The sequence below is a fragment of the Olea europaea genome, unplaced genomic scaffold (genome assembly GCF_002742605.1).
Source record: "Olea europaea var. sylvestris unplaced genomic scaffold, O_europaea_v1 scaffold732, whole genome shotgun sequence".
Taxonomy (NCBI): domain Eukaryota; kingdom Viridiplantae; phylum Streptophyta; class Magnoliopsida; order Lamiales; family Oleaceae; genus Olea; species Olea europaea.
In genome coordinates this window covers 206,642-219,010 of record NW_019265723.1, presented here as the reverse complement: position 1 = coordinate 219,010, position 12,369 = coordinate 206,642, and the positions used below count along the sequence as shown (strand labels likewise).

At 34.8% G+C, this 12,369-nt stretch overlaps 1 pseudogene; it reads left to right on the top strand.

Moving 5' to 3' along the window:
- The first annotated feature begins 1,700 nt into the window (after positions 1-1,700).
- On the top strand, positions 1,701-11,891 carry LOC111390956 (annotated as a pseudogene).
- The last annotated feature ends 478 nt before the right edge of the window (positions 11,892-12,369 follow it).

The window sequence follows — 12,369 nt, the reverse complement described above, 5'->3', positions numbered from 1 at the left end:
TCAAATGTGATTGGAGAGAAGAAAATAGATGAATATAATTTTGAGAACTTAAAATTGAAAAAGATGAAGAGGAGATGAAGATGTTATTTAAAAAAAAATAAAAAAATTAAGGTTCTAAGGTGCATTTGAAGGAAAAATGACGAGATGAAATGAAAAAAATTGAAAGACATTAACTTAACTAAAGGAGAATTTTCTCATTTTGCCAATTAAAATATCTTACATTTTTTATTTGTTTTTATTATTGGTCAAACGTCATTTCATCAAATACATTGTTTAGTTGGGCCAAATGGCCAAATTCCCCAAAATCTTTTACCCATAAGCTGTGGTATTGGCTACTGGTTGTTCTGAAGGAGTTTATGGTCTCAATTCCAATTTTAGCATGGAACCTAAAGCAACTAAAGATGATTTAGAAAATCTAAAATCAGCTGAGCAACTACAGAAAGATTGGAAAACAACGGATGAATTTTTAAATTGTGAAATTAAAAAAATAAGAATTGGGCTAGTATGATTGAAGAAGATGAGGAAGAACTGCAAATTTGGAGTGGTAGTTTCCCAAGAAAAGATAGGAAATTTTTTTTCTTTTTATTTTTTCCAAATGGTCGCTTCTGGAGATGGAATTCGAGGGAAGAATGAGACTTTGAGGCTGGATGTTAGGAGTGACGAAAAGATGGAAAACATTGGAATTTGACTGAGGAGTTGGATTGGGATTTGACTGATATGGTTGAAGTGGATGAGGAAGAACTATCACATAAAAATTTCTGTTTTCCACATGTAGCCCCTATTTGACCCCATTTTGTACAAATAAAAATGGGTGAAATAATATTCTTTTTTTTGAAAATGAGTGATTGTAAAGGTAGGAAAGTTTTTCGTTCATGTGTGATATTCTTTTATGAAAAATTGTGTGGTTAAAAATAGGAGAGAAAAAAAGAAATGTAATGAAATGAAAATTAATGGGGGCCAAATGGAGTAGTATTTTCCATCCACTTGGAGTGACGGAAGTTAAATGAGTGGTTGATGAGTAATTATATGAAAAGATAAGTGAGTATTGAATAATCTGTTAAAGATCAGTGAGCAAGTAGTAACAAAACTAAAGTTGAGTGAATGATGATTAAAGTTACTCTAGAACAAACACAGTCAAAACAGCACATTAGGTGATTCATATAACGTGTCCTTTCTTACACTCGGAAAATTTCTATTCGTTATACTTTCCACTTCGCTTTCCTTTAGTCGCATATATAATCTCCCATTTCCACCCAATTTCGCACTTTAAAGCTTCCAGCTGGTTCAAAAATGGCGAACCTGAATACCCTATTCGGGTTTGGGATATTCCTATCTGTATTTATGCTAAATGCCGTTCAATCTCAATCGGCAGCTGCTAGTATGTCGCTGTGGTTAACTTGAAATCGGGTCAGGCGTCGATTACAATCTCAATCAATGAAATGTCGAAACGTAAAACCCCTTCTCTCATCGCTTTTCATGCGAATTCACGATTAATTGGTGAGGAATCGCTTGATCTCCTTGTGCGTTACCCCACCAAAGTTCATTCCCACCTCCTGATTCTACTCTCAAAACCCTTTAACTACACGTAGAAGTTTCTCTAGTCCCTGTATCTTAGTTACGACATTACCCCGGATGAAACCCGGGATGTTGCGGTGTATAGAACAGAGGGAGAGGGTGGAGAATATCATAACTTTACGGCTAAGGAATTGGTGGCGATGATATTGAAGTACGCAATGGGGCTTACGGAGAATCATGCAAGGATTAGTGTTAAGGATTTGGTCATCACGGTGCCGCCCTAAGTTGGGGTGGCTGAGAGGAGGGGGTTGCTGACAGCCGCCTACTTGGCAGGAATCAATGTCTTGGTGTTAGTTAATGAGCATTCGGGGGGCAACCTTGCAGTATGGGATTGATAAGGATTTTTCGAATGTTTCGAGGCATGTGATATTCTATGACATGGGGGCAAGCAGTACTTATACTGCTTTGGTTTATTTCTCTTCTTATAATGCAAAAGAATTTGGGAAGACCACGCCCGTTAATCAATTCCAGGTGAGTTCTTTCATGTATTTTTATTCAATTTTTGTACTTCAAATTTACATTTTTTTTAGCATTCTTTATGTCATCTATTTAATTAAACACACCTGTGTTACCAATTTACTTCGAGGATGACCAACTTACTCGAGGATAACACATACTTGAGTAAATTTTGCCCAAAATTGAGCTTCAATTCGACCTAATTGCTGGCCAAACTAATATAAGTTTGGTCCTATTTTGGTTTAAAATGAATAGGAGCTAACCCAAGACCCATTTCAGATTGAATTTCAATTATTTTCTAGCTGTCACAGTAGATGTTTTACATTTTGTAAGTTGTTCCAAGTGAAAGATGTTAGATGGGATGCAGAACTTAGAGGTCAAAATATGGAACTGCAGCTGGTGGAGTACTTTGCAGATGAGTTCAACAAACAACTTGGGAATGGGGTTGATATCAGAAACAATGTGAAGGCAATGGTCAAATTGAAGAAACAAGTTAAGTGTACCAAAGAAATTCTTAGTGCCAATACAATGGCCCCAATCTCTGTTGAATCTCTTTATGATGATTGTGACTTTAGGTAAAATCTAGCAAAATTTCAAATTTAATATTTATACTATGATTTTCCTAATTTCCTATCCTATACTACTTAGCAAGATTCTTTTCTAATGAAAATAGCTCTTCATATTTTATTCACCATATTATGTGCCAAACATTTGGATCATTTTGTTGAACTACAAGAGCCAGTGGTAGAAATTTGAGTATGTGAACAAATGACTCTAAAAAACATACAGTCACTTTCACAATCAAGTATTTCCAAAGTCAACTTTTTTTGTCTCATAGCATTGAAAGAATTGTTGTCACCAGCTTCATAAAAGTAATAAAAGTTGAATAAAAGCTTTTGCTGATCTGATCTGCTACCTAGCTGGAAGTTAGCACAGCTATTCTTGCTAGCAAATTTTTTTTGGTCATAAGCTTGAACTTTTGAGTATGATGATGATAGGCGATTAAGGTAAATTCCGGCAACAAATTCCTCTCTATAGAAGGCATTTATTTTTATTGTTGTTTATTTGCTTATTATGTGAAATCAGTTGTGTGCAAATTTCTTGTTAAATGGTACTTTAGAGAAATTAAGTACATGTTTGGGTTCTTTGTAATGGGTCAAACCACTTTTATCCACACACTTTATAGAACCCACAAATGCTACCAAATTATCCACCAAAAGTGTTTATACATTAATCTATTTATAAATACTTCCCAAGCATGTGCTAAAGTACATATAAACCAATGTTAGCTTTTCGGCTCAACTTATGTTTCAATTGTTATATGGCTGTTTTATGAACAATTGAAATTCTGATAACTGCCCTATACAAGTAAAACTGCACCTTTGCTTTTGATATAGTTTAGATAATTTTCTCTATATGAGATCCGAAATACAATAACCAGCTGTTTGACAGTTTCAATGTGTTCCAACAAGAGGAGGTAAGGAAAACTGAGACAATCTCTCCATACCATTTGATGAACATATGAAGTGAACGAAAGCATGTTCTTGGTGGAAAGTGGAAACTTATTTTGGTGGGAAGGAGATTGCTCCTTGCAACCTTAATTGAGTATTTTGTGCATATGTTTGAGTTAGTGAAAATTTTCAATGTTCATAAATGTGGAACTTCATTTTTAGCCACTTAACCAAGTGTAGTTGATCTCTTTGGTGTTATGTGCTTGCTTTTATTAAAATAGTTTGACAAACGGCTGAATTTATGAGCATTAAGTAATATGAGGTGGAGCATCTAATGAACTACATACAATTACCCTTTGGATGAGTGCAGCCTGAGATGTGAACTGTATGTTTTAGTGATATTTTTCAAAAGACCAGTTCTATTATTCAACAGTCCACGAATGCTTCCTTTTCCTGATATTACCTTTCACCAATGACCTAGATTCTCGCCCTTTCATGTCTCTCTATGTGAGAATGTGTTCACATGTTGGACAAAGGGAGAGCAATATCTGATTACTGTCTGTCCTGTGATTCTAGCCCTAGATTTGTATGATTTATTGGTCCCATTTGCCGCCATCGAGATTTTTGTGACATGTAATGAGTGATCTATTTGTCAGCATGTCAAGGCTTCACTATATTTGATATTTTCTCAGGAGCACAATATCTCGTGAAAAATTTGAAGAGCTTTGTGAAGATCTGTGGGATAAAGCTCTCGTCCCAGTAATGGAAGTTTTAAAGCATTCAGGTTTGAAGCCTGATGATTTATATGTAGTGGAGTTGATTCACGGTGCCACTAGAGTACCAAAGTTGCAGGTCGCTCTCGTTCTCTCTTTTCAGCATAGGAATATAAGAAAACAATGTCATCCTATTATTTTAATAGAGTATACTCATTTGACATGATAAATTGAAAATTTTGTATCTGGCTTAATTTTCAAATTGATAGTTTAAATATTGACACAATGTTCAATGATGTTGTTTGGTTTTCCTTAAGTTTTCTTATGATAGATTTCATGGATTCCAACAAAATATGCCTGCTTTCTCTCAGACTAAAGAGTAAGCGAATGCTACAGACTGTTATCATCAAGAGCTATTCATTTTAAATGAACTAGGTAGTTTCCTTCTGCAGGCTAAGCTTCTGGAACTTCTAGGAAGGAAGGACCTGGATAAACATTTGGATGCAGATGAAGCTATTGTTCCGGGTGCTTCATTACATGCGGCAAATTTAAGTGATGGAATAAAATTAAATCGTAAGCTGGGAATGATTGATGGTTCTACTTATGGATTTGTGATTGAGTTAGATGGTCCCAATCTTTCAAAAGATGAAAATCCTAGACAGTTGATTGTGCCGAGAATGAAATAGTTGTCGAGCAAGGTAAAATGTTTTGTTAATTCAAATTTAATCCCTTAACATGTCATATATTAAGCAGTTTTACTGCGCTTCAGATGTTCAGATCCATTATTTATGACAAAGATTTTGAAGTTTCACTTGCATATGAGAGTGAAGATTTCATGCCACCAGGGGCATCTTTACTTACATTTGCTCAGTATGCTGTCTCAGGTCTTACAGATTCTAGTGAAAAGTAAGGACCGTATTATTTATTTATTTATTTTCATTCTTTTAATTGGTGCACTCTTTCGCATCTGAGGCTTTTCTTGATGCCCCTTTCCTTTTTAGGTACTCATCACGAAATCTTTCCTCCCCGATTAAGGCCAATTTGCACTTTTCTCTTAGTAGAAGCGGTGTATTTTCCTTGGATCGAGCAGATGCTATTGTTGAGAATGGGTAGAAGTTCCACAAAAGAATGTGACAGTCGACAACTCAACCTCTGCTTCTAACAATGGCATAGAAGCTGGTCTGAAGAGTTCTTCATAAGAAAGCAGTGGCCAACTGGAAATGAATGATAGCACGAGTAATTCATCAATTTCCAGTGTAATTGATTCTGCCACTTCGGATATTGTCACTGAAAAGAAGCTGAAAAAGAGGACTTTTCGACTTCCACTTAAGGTACTTAAAATTACACAGTACAGTAGTTGTCTTTATGATCTTCGTTAGAACAATATCTACTTATTGCAATTGATTTTTATGTTTTGAGACTTGACTTGTATGTTCCATATAGGTTATTGAGAAAACAGCAGGGCTAGGAATGCCTCTTTCAAAAGAATCATTTGCTTAGGCTAAACGTAAATTAGAAACATTAGACAAGAAGGATACTGAAAGGAGAAAAACAGCTGAGCTGAAAAATAATTTGGAAGAATACATATATTCTAAGAAAAGGTATAATTTTTATATTTTTTTGACTTGTGCAAACTTTCCTCAACTATATCTGTCAAATTTTACCTACGTATTTCTCAGTGGAATTTTTTTGATAGATTTGATTATATAGCATAGTTCCATTGATATTTGATTTCTTTTTCACTATCAACAAATGTCATATGAATCACTACTATGAAGGGCGATGGCTTTACACACACACACACACAACAGTCAACACATGCATACTTTGAGTGTTTACTAGTAAAGATTTTGTTTACATTTTCTTAATTTTCGTGCATTATTGACTTAAATGCTATCCTCTGTGGCTTTCCACTTCTTACTGTGATTGCTATTTTTCTTGTTGTCCTATTTTTATTTCCCTATCTGCTTTCACTGTATTCCTTTCCATCCTGATTTCCTATTTCCATTTATTATTTTTTGGTTTGAAGTTATGGACGTTGGTTAACGATTCGTTTTAAAATTATGAAGCTAATAACCTGTGTGTAATTTCTTCTCTTGGTTCTTGGCATCAGCTCTTGAGTCAGAAGAGTTTGAGAAAATATCTTCAGACCAAGAGCGGTAGTCCTTTATTGGAAAACTCAACAAGGTCTGTTATGATTCTCCCCCCAATCCTTCTTTCCCCAAAAATTAAAAAAATAAAAGAATCCTTGGGGTCTCACATGGTATTTCTGGCCACACTGCTTGATTATATGTCTTGTATAGATTAGATAAGCATCATTTGGTGTGTCAGGTACAAGAATTGTTGTACACCAATGGTGAAGATGCTTCAGCCAATGAATTTCTAGAGCGCCTAAATACTTTGAAGGCTAGTGGTGACCCCATATTCTATAGGTCTGACCCTATAATGAATTGAAATAGCTTAATAAATCTATTCCTTGCTAGAGAGGTTTCTCTAACGTGAAGTTGCTTAACGTAGGTACAATGAACTTACTGCACGGCCAGTTGCGTCTGAACATGCTCGAAGATACCTCGAGGAGGTGCAATAGGTGATCTTTTTCTGATCTATGGTTATTGAAGTTATTATTGAACTTTACGGTTTGTATAAGTTGCAGGAAATGAAATTTTTTTGGGTCAAGTGAAAACGAAAATAATTTTCCTGCATAGGTATGCTTGCATGAAAAATGAAAGAGATATTGTAATTAAACATATAAACCAAACAACGGGTGGTCAACATTTTTCTGCAGAATTGAAGATTTTGTAGTATAGGAGAGGCTAAAAATGTTTTTCCTGTAGGGAAATGTTTCTGATAATATTTCCTGCTAACACAAGAAAACTTAGGGATAACCAACTTTGCTTTCCTGCTCTCTATCTCATAAAACAGAACTTGATGGGTCTTTGAATGTCTAATGACTTCATATTAACTTGTCTTAGGCATGCACAAATAACACATCAAGACATTGAGTAATCAACTTCACTGTACTTGAATTCTTTTTATTTTACACAAACAGAATTTAATGGGTCATTTGAACATGAAATGTTTATATTTAATTTCATATCCATGTAAAAATACTCATGACCAGAACATAGTAATGTATATTGACGACAGAGAATTGCATAGTGATGTGGTAGACTTGGAAGTGGTTACCAGATGAATTATAAGATATGCTTTTAAGTTTTCCTTAACAGATGTGGACTTGTGGGTTGTAGGGTTGAAATGACTGTTGAAACTTTTTATGCCCTCTTCGATGTATGTTGGTTCAGTAGAAGTTTCCAAGTATTTAAATATGTAGTGTCTTGGCAATCATCAATTATAAATTCAATATAAGGCATGTCCTTAAAGTTTCCTCAACCACTTGAGATGGTTAATGTTGATGTAGATCACCTGGTGGGTGAACACTTAGATGACCTATTTTATCTTTGATAATCTCTGATTGTGCATGTAGTTGTATGTTATATATGTAGAGCGTTTTCCAAGAAAGGAAGCTTGGACTTTAGTGAAAATTCAATACTAAGAAGTTACCATTAAATATAGATGATGCTAGATCCATTGGAGAAAGTCTTTTGGCTGATTTCATTGCAAAAAAGATGACGCTGCTGACTGTAGTTGCAAGGGATTATGAAATCTTGTAGGTTTATCTTTGATTATGCTGCTATTATTCTACCTAATTTTAATAAACAGTGAATAAAATTGGTGTTTTTTCTTACCTAAAGTTAAGAGTCCTAAGTTGAGGAAGGACCAACAGGATTGGACCTTTTTTTTTTTCTGTGGGTGTTTGGGCTAGCTTACGCGCATCTCAACTAATGTCATGGGGTCTTGAAGTTTAGAGCTGGGTATTCACCTCATGCCCTGAAGGGAATCGAACTGGTGACAATCCAAGGCTTGACCAATCAACTACTCCTCGTGGTTAGCAGGATTGGACTTGTTCTCCTCTTCTGATAGTTTTGATGGCTAACCATGCGGTATTGCTATATCTTAAAATTTTTTTTAGAATAGGTGATGAAAGTCCAAGGTTCTAAGCCCCAATTGCAAGCAAATGTTGTGTACAACTAGCTGTTATTATTTTTCCCTTTCCTTAATCAGCAAATGAATACTTCAAATGAGATAGCACAGGATCATAATTGTGTGAACTGTTACAAAAGCCATCTAAAATAAACGATACATGAACAGATTGTCCTGGTTGACAGGACATTCTATAAATTTCGCAAATTCTTTTCCAATCATGGCAATTACTTTCGGTTGGTGTTCCTTATTCTTGGTGTATGTTTGTCAAATTTAAAACTAATTTTGGTAACAATAGATTCTGGTAGACCTAGTGTGGCTGATGGTTGCTATGTGTATAAGCAAAACCAGCATATTTTTGTTTAAGATAAATCTAGGTTGTGCTTAATTATGTAACATGATGAGTGATTTACACTCATTATATTATGCCATTAATTTCATGATTTTGCTATCTTGGAGAGTATTTTAGAGGTGCTAACATGTGGTTTTCACGCTATTTTGAAGGATGGATGAAGTGGAGAAAACAAGTGCTAAAAGTAGCCAAATGAAAGAAATAGGCAAAAGTTGGCGAAATTGGATAAAAGGACCAAAATGTAAGAGATCCAAAGTTTGAGGACTAAAGTGCACATAATCAAAAGTTGTATCAGAACTTGCAATAAAGATCCGAGAGTGGTAGGAGTCAATTGGATGAAGGAAGGTGTCAAAAGGGATCAAATTTAATCAAGATATGATCATAAATTATTTTCCAACCGAAAAGTTTTGCACCGGATTTTTAGTCCCACATTCAGACCCATTTTCGACATAGCAAACGATCGAATTGGAGAATGATGCCTGAAGTAAAGTTGTAGCTCTTTGAAATATCTTTCCAACGCATCTTGAGTCACTTCAATTGGATATCAAACAAGAAAGTTATGCTGAAAATACTGAAACATGCACAGAATGCCATTTCGGGCGAGCCGGGCGCCCAGACGCTATACCCTCAGTGCCTAGGTGCCACAATACTGTAATTCCAACAGAAACTCAGCGCCTAGGTGCTGCATTCCAAGAAAGGGAAATTCAGATTTCTAAAATATATTTCTCGGTCCAAATCGACTCCAACCCATCTAAAACTCCTAGAAACTATAAATACCACCCAAAAACCTAAAAAAAAGGGGAGAGCCACACATTACAAATCTGTGGAAACTAACCGCGTATAGGGGGAACGAGCAAGAGAATTCTGGGGAGAACAGTCGGCAATTACAGAACAATTGAAGGGGATTTTCATTCACTCAAACTTCTGGGATTGAGAAGGAAGAAAGGAGAAAAAGGGGGCACGGCTGGAAAGACAAATACAATTGAAGGAATTAATTTTGGGGAAGAAATCAAGCTGCTACAAATGAGTTTTTCCATTCCTTTTCTTTTCCATGTGCTTTCATTTTAATTTACTTGTGTTAATTCTTTCAATTATGCATTAAACTTTAATTCTGGGGTTGACGTAGCCTGCTTTAGACATGTTTGAATTCCATTTTAATTTTTTCAATTAATCTTTTCGTTTATTTATTTATGTTGTTTGTGCGCAATGCTTTCAATTAACTGGCCACTAATTGATTGATTTGATGTTCTAAATAACCTAGATTTCGTAGGTTTCGAGAGAAGGTGCGAATCTTTGAGGTTTGTTTTAATTAAGAACCACGTGTTTGATAATTTTTATATCTTTAATTCGGAATAGAGATATTGGAATTAAAATATATAAATAGATTTTATTTGGCGCTCGAGAGAGGGAAATAGAATCACTTTAGCGTTCTTGCCTACAAATTTTGGAAAGATCGATAGAAATAGTTATACGGTTGAAAAACATTGTCGAAGGTACGGTGAAATCATTCCATAGGCATTCATAATTTGATAAGAAATTCTATAATTTATCCTCATTTACTTGCGCCGTTCATCCCATTTATTTTAATTTAACATAAAACATCGTTTCAACATTTGATTGTCTAAATAAAGTGAGGGCTAAAATAATTATAGTACTCAATTTATTCGAATATCAATTCTTGTGGGTTCGACATCCTAACTTCTTTACTATATTATTATCCTCATTTACTTGCATTGTTCATCCCATTTATTTTAATTTAGCATAAAACATCGTATCAACATTTTATTGTCTAAATAAAGTGAGGGCTAAAATAATTATAGTACTCAATTTATTCGAATATCAATCCTTGTGAGTTCGACATCCTAACTTCTTTACTATATTACAAAACTTGACACTGTACACTTGCAGTTTAAAAATCACATTGCATAAATCGCGTGGCATAACACAATGATTTCAAACATGAACAATTATATTAATGTGATTGATGTTAATCAAATTCTTCAAGAAAAGAGTGTGACAAAATTTAGAGCAATGCCCTCGAAAAACTTGCTGTATTAGTATATATGTGTGGAAGGATTGCCCTACAAATCATTAGGTTTTATTTCTGTTTCCTTTTCTTATTGATAGTAGTTAATTTGCTAGTCATTGAGATTGAACTATAAATTGTCTGCTAAGACAGACATGCGATAGTTAGATTTTCTTTCACCATTTCGTCTACTTGACTAAAAGGCCATTATCATTTAAGGAATTGAAGGCAGTTTACTCCACATGGTTTTAAGTCATTGACACGCTAATGTTATTGATTCCAGTTTTCTTGTGAGGGTTTGTGTATATATTATTGCTGCAAATCTTGTAGATTTTCTTTTCTATTAAACTTGGTCTATTTTGCCCGAGTTTGCTAAATGCTCCATTTATTTTTGGCTGACCAGTCTGTTGACTTTTTCTCTCTCCATCATAACTTTAGATTATACACGGAAGGTAAAAGGACAAATTTTGGCTTCTGAGAGAGAGAATAGATGAGGTGATCTAACCTTCTTATTAGATTAAGCATCCTTATATTCGGTGGAAAAATATGTTGGAAACATGGATTGTTTTGTAATGTTAAATGAGTTGAGAATTTTGGAGCATGTGGAAACTTTTTGAGTTTTCCAGGTCATAAGTGAGGCTAAAAAGGTGAGGAATTGGTTGAATGAGAAGGACGCGGAGCAGCAGAAGTGAGTTTTTCCTTTTATTCTTGCCTTTCAGGTCTTTTATCTTAAAAAAATATCGCATTGTGGATCTTGTCATCAAATGTCCGTTCTGTGGCAAATATGTCAGTTATAATGAAAAGAAATATTCTATTCAAAGTCCTTTATTTGTACCATTGAAGAGTGCAAAGTTCATGACGCTCATAAGCTTAAAATACATGAAATAGGATTTCTGGATTTAGTACCCCAGCATTCAAGCCTGATGAAGTATATACCAAAGTTTTTGACCTTCAGGACAAGGTACTCCTCCTACATTTATTTTTTCTTTGTTACATTCATCTATGGCGATTATAAATTTGTAGTTTAGAATTTTCTGAATTTGTAAAATTATGGTTAATGTTTGTCTGTCTAGGTTGCAAGAATCAATAGGATTCCCAAGCTAAAGCCAAAAGTTGAGAAGCCCATAAAGATTGAAAATGAGAGAGCTGCTGATAAATCAAATGACAAGGACACATCTTCCGGAGAGACCACCTCTCAAAAAGATCAGAATGCTGGAGAATCGGATTATTCAGCAATTGACAAAAATGATGAATCCAATGATCATGATGAGTTGTGAAAACCATGTAACAACTTGTAGATTCTCGTGCTAGGAGAAGTATGTAACGACAATGATAAAAGTAGAAAGAGCGCCAGAAATTCCCATATGGTTAGGAAAAATAGAGTCGAGCCCAGTGTTTGATGGTCCTCTTTCTCCTGCCATCCTTGGGATTATTTTCCCTTTCACTGCGGACTCAATGAATACATTTTTGGGTAATTTTGATACTTGATAGTTTATTATTATTATATTGTAATATTTAACCTGACCTGAATGGTGGGTGTACATTCATGAGCCATTTGTTGGCCGCTAAAGGAATTTTGGTTGGTCCGTTCTTGATTCGCACTTTTTGATGTTTGAATGGCAACTAGACTGAAATCATGGTGGTTTTTCATTACAGGAATATAATGCTATTTTCAGAATTTATAACTTTGAGATAGAAAGTTGAGTTTGCATGTTTGTGAGTTGTTCATAAAAGGTTTAGAACTAACAATTATAT